Genomic DNA, 4,185 nt, shown 5'->3' with positions numbered 1-4,185 from the left:
TTTCGTTGCAGTTTTCTTGTTGTGCTAAAGGATATATATGTGCTGTGGAGAATATCCAGTACACAAATATGTATATAAATAAAAACAAAGAATATATTTAAGGTTTAGACAAAATATCCGAACTTTATTTTTTAAATCAATAAAATTGCTCAAATATACTGTAATTAAAGTAAGTATAGTACATTTTTTTCAAATATCTGCAGAGACATAAATCTCTAAGATTTTGATAAAAACACCCAGAAGAAATTACTATAACTAACTAGATAGCCAAGGAAATTCCATCCTGTCTTTGGTTGAATACATATCAGAAAAACTGTCATTTCTCTCAGACACTGCTTATGCTAATTGGCAAATATAACAAAAAGTATTAAACAGGGTGGAAATCATGGATCAACTGGGTAACTGGGAGGTATCCTGGGGGAACTCCCAGATCTGGACCATTGCATCACCGAGCTCCTGGACAGCCTGAGGTGCAACCTGATGGCATCACATGCACAGAAATATAATGTCTTTTGAATGTGGGGCCATTTAATGGTATTAATTCTTCCAGGAACTGTAGGTCATTTGGTGGGACTCTGGCAATGTTTTTTATGGTCCTCCTTGCAAAAAGTAGCAGATACTTGTCCTGCTGATGTTTTAAGGACCTGTAGCATAGTCCAGTTCTTCTAGAGTAACTACCTAACCTTTGGAGTCTTCTCTATGCTCTTGAAACTGTGCTGTGAGCACAGCAATCTTTCTGGCAATGGTGCCTATTGCTGTACCATGCTGGAGGAGTTGGACTACCTATACAACCTCTGTATTTCCAGGTATAGCCTCCTGCTACCAGTAGTGACACAGAAATTTGCTAAATGTAAAACTAGTGAAAAAACAGTCAGAAGGGTTTCCATGAACAGAAACCCCATAATTCACGGGTTGTTTTGTCATTGCTGCTCTAGTGCACCTGTTGTTAATTAACACCAAATGAGATTAACTTACCAGATCTTATCACAGAGCGGTGTAGTTACAAACTCAGCTGCAGGGAGCAATACCAGATGAAATGACTAACACACCTATTGTTTATTACCTTTCCCTTTTTATGTACTAGGTGATGGGACAGTTATGCTGACACAAACAGACCAAAGATGAAGAGCTGTTGGCAGCCTATGAAGTGTTCAGGCACTAGACTTTGAGTTACACTTCTGGCTACTTATTTGGACAATTATTTTGAAGCAGTATCCAAATTATCTTTCATTTTATTGGTCATGGGAGCTGCATGTATAGAATCACCAATGAAATCTGATTAAAGGAAAAGAAAAGGTTGACTATGCTCCAAAATAAAACTTACGCGTCTACCACCATCTTTGCTGTTGCATAGATATTATTTCAGGGTTCTTTCAGTGCCTCATCTCAATCTTATAATGTGCTGATTTAAGCAGGAGATACTGTGCAGGGCGTGCTTACAGAAATATGATATGTGACTTTGACATAAGAATTTTTGTTTTATATAGCTTTCCATTCATTGGCTGGAAGGCGGCACCAAGCGTTATTAAGTTGGTTTGTTTTGACAGTGTGTAGCAGGTGTCCAAGCTGTGATGGAGCGCTGGCAGGGCAGAGTGGCTCTGGTGACCGGATCCTCGGTCGGGATTGGGGCAGCTCTAGCAGTAGAGCTGGTCCGACTCGGTATGAAAGTGGTGGGCTGCGCCAGGGACGTCGGAAAAATACAAGTTTGCTCTGAAGTGAAAGACTCATGTAATTTTTGATATGCAAATCATTTTTAATTGTGTCAGGCTGGAATGAAAACTCAGACTTTCTGCGAGAGTGCAAAGTATATTTTACACAAGATCTTCCAGCTTTATCAGGCTTACGTAAGTCGTTTTCTTTAACTGTAATTGAACCTGTTTTACAGACTGTGTGTAAAAGTTCATCATTGATAGATGTGGCACAACACTTTCAATTTCAATTTACTCCATTGCAGAAAAAGAAGGCTGGACACAACTGAACTGATGACAAACATCTGAATTTCAGTTTTACTTTTTTTTTTCTTGACTCTACAGTTTTCACTAGAAAATAAGAAATTAATAAAAACTCAGATCTTAATTCTTACGATTCTAATCTTAAAGCTTATCATCTGTCATTTCCTTTTGTTTTCAGAAACTGGCAGCAGAGTGTCAGAGCGCTGTCTATCCTGGTGTTTTGGTGCCTTTCAAGTGCGACTTGACCAAAGAGGAGGAGATTCTTGCCATGTTTGCAGCGATCAAAAAGCAGCACAAAGGCGTGGATGTGTGCATCAACAATCCTGGTCTGGGACAGCATTTGTGTGGGGTGGTTCGGAATTTCACAGTGAGCCAGTGACATTCCTGAAGGATAGGGATGATGTACTGGTATGCGGGCAAGGATTTTTGAACCAGTTGAAGCTTGTGGAGGGATTTTGGGGGGAGACCATGCAAGAGAGAATTACAATAGTCAATTCAGGAGGTAACGATACTATGATCAAGAATGGACACAGACTGGGTGGAAAGAGAAGGACGTAATCGGTCAGTGTTGCGTAGATGGAAATAGGCAGAACAGGTGAGATCATTAATGTGAGATTTATAGGATAGTGAGATGACGCCAAGACTCTTAAACTGAGGTGAAGGGAAAACTGTGTTTTCAATAGTGAGAGTGAAATGATTTGCATCTATTCCCGACACGGGAATAAATTGGCATGTTTATGCACATTTTTGTATATTCAATCTCAGACTTCAGTTCAGTAGATGAGATTTGATGTGAGGAGGAAGAGGGTGACATTTTATTAAGATGCCAGTGGTGCTGGCTCTTTTCATTTCTTTGGTAAAAAGGACTCCTCCTCCAAGGATAAAACACAGGTGTGATCCTTAATACATTGAGTTCAAAGGTACAGGCATGAATATAAATGTCGCTCCACCTTAAATGAATGCATATAGGACTTCTCCTCTAGCTTTGGAGTGCTATGTCTTTAGCAACATACATAAAACGAGATTATTTGGAAGGGAGATATCCTTACCAGCCACTCTATTCAAATATGGTGGGGGCTTACCCAAGCTGCAAACCTGCTCCTATGTGTTTTTAATACATTAGCTATAAGTTTACTGAGAATTCAGTTTGTTGGAACATGTGACACATGTGATACATATTATTCTATGTATATTTATGAGCACAATATCCTTTTTTGTTTAAATAACCAAAAAAATAGTGACTGTACTTTTAAGAAACTAATTGTTTATAAAGTATAAAGTATTCTCTGCAGCCTTAGTGCTTCTTGCATCATTTAGTTAAGTATGTCTTTAAAAGGATAAATTGCAATACATTATTAGGATTTCTTGTACTAACGTCTGAGATCAGATCAGAATATGTTGGTACCATGAATGCTGTCCTACTTAAACTTTCTTCTGTTGTAGTGTGGGTGGACATCATGTCTATCCCTTTCCTTATTTACATTTCTACATGGCGACCAAGTTCGCTGTAACCGCGCTGACTGAGGGCCTGAGGCAGGAGCTGCGTGCAGAAAAAACTCATATCAGAGCCACGGTAAGGTTTTGAAAGACACTGTAACCAGCTGCAAAGTACCTTTAATACTAATCTCAGCTGTTATAAGATACACGCACAGTACTTCTTGAAGAATCCTCATTAATAATGTCATTTTGCAGAACATTTCTCCTGGCTTTGTGAAGACAGAATTTGCATCACGGCTCTACAGAGACAATTCTGATAAAGCAGCTGCTATATACACTAAATATAAGGTCAAATTATTATCCCTTTATTTCCTACAATTCCTACAATATTGTTGATATGATTACTCAGCTAAAATTTCATTAAGCACTTTTCAATTCTTTGATAGTCGCTGGAAGCAAAAGACCTCGTCAGTGCCGTCACATACGTGCTCAGTGCCCCTCCTCATGTTCAGGTTTGAGATTTTCTCTTATTTTCATCTTTTTGGTGACCTTTTGAGTTTTTGTCTTTTGCATTTTAAATATCAGCAGTTTAGTCATAAGATAACATTCATCTATCTTTTCTTTCAGATTGGGGAGATTTTACTTGAAGGTCTGTAGCAGGTGTCATGCAACTTGGCCGTGAGACCCATCCCAATCTTTACATCAAAGTAGTGTGACTGGCTCTCCTTACTTCTCAACACTGTCAGATTGTAATCAATTCACAGAAGGATAAAATGAAGGAAACTCCTCCAGCTGT

At 38.8% G+C, this 4,185-nt stretch overlaps 1 long non-coding RNA gene across 1 annotated transcript; it reads left to right on the top strand.

Moving 5' to 3' along the window:
- The first annotated feature begins 3,605 nt into the window (after window positions 1–3,605).
- On the top strand, window positions 3,606–4,185 carry LOC112842147 (uncharacterized). Its single transcript, XR_003213824.1, has 3 exons — window positions 3,606–3,737; window positions 3,836–3,901; window positions 4,017–4,185. It is a non-coding gene; the product is annotated as an uncharacterized LOC112842147 (long non-coding RNA).

This window comes from Oreochromis niloticus, linkage group LG14 (genome assembly GCF_001858045.2).
Source record: "Oreochromis niloticus isolate F11D_XX linkage group LG14, O_niloticus_UMD_NMBU, whole genome shotgun sequence".
Classification (NCBI taxonomy): Eukaryota; Metazoa; Chordata; class Actinopteri; order Cichliformes; family Cichlidae; genus Oreochromis; species Oreochromis niloticus.
Note: the sequence above shows the minus strand (reverse complement) of the source record. Positions and strands in the feature narration are given on the sequence as shown.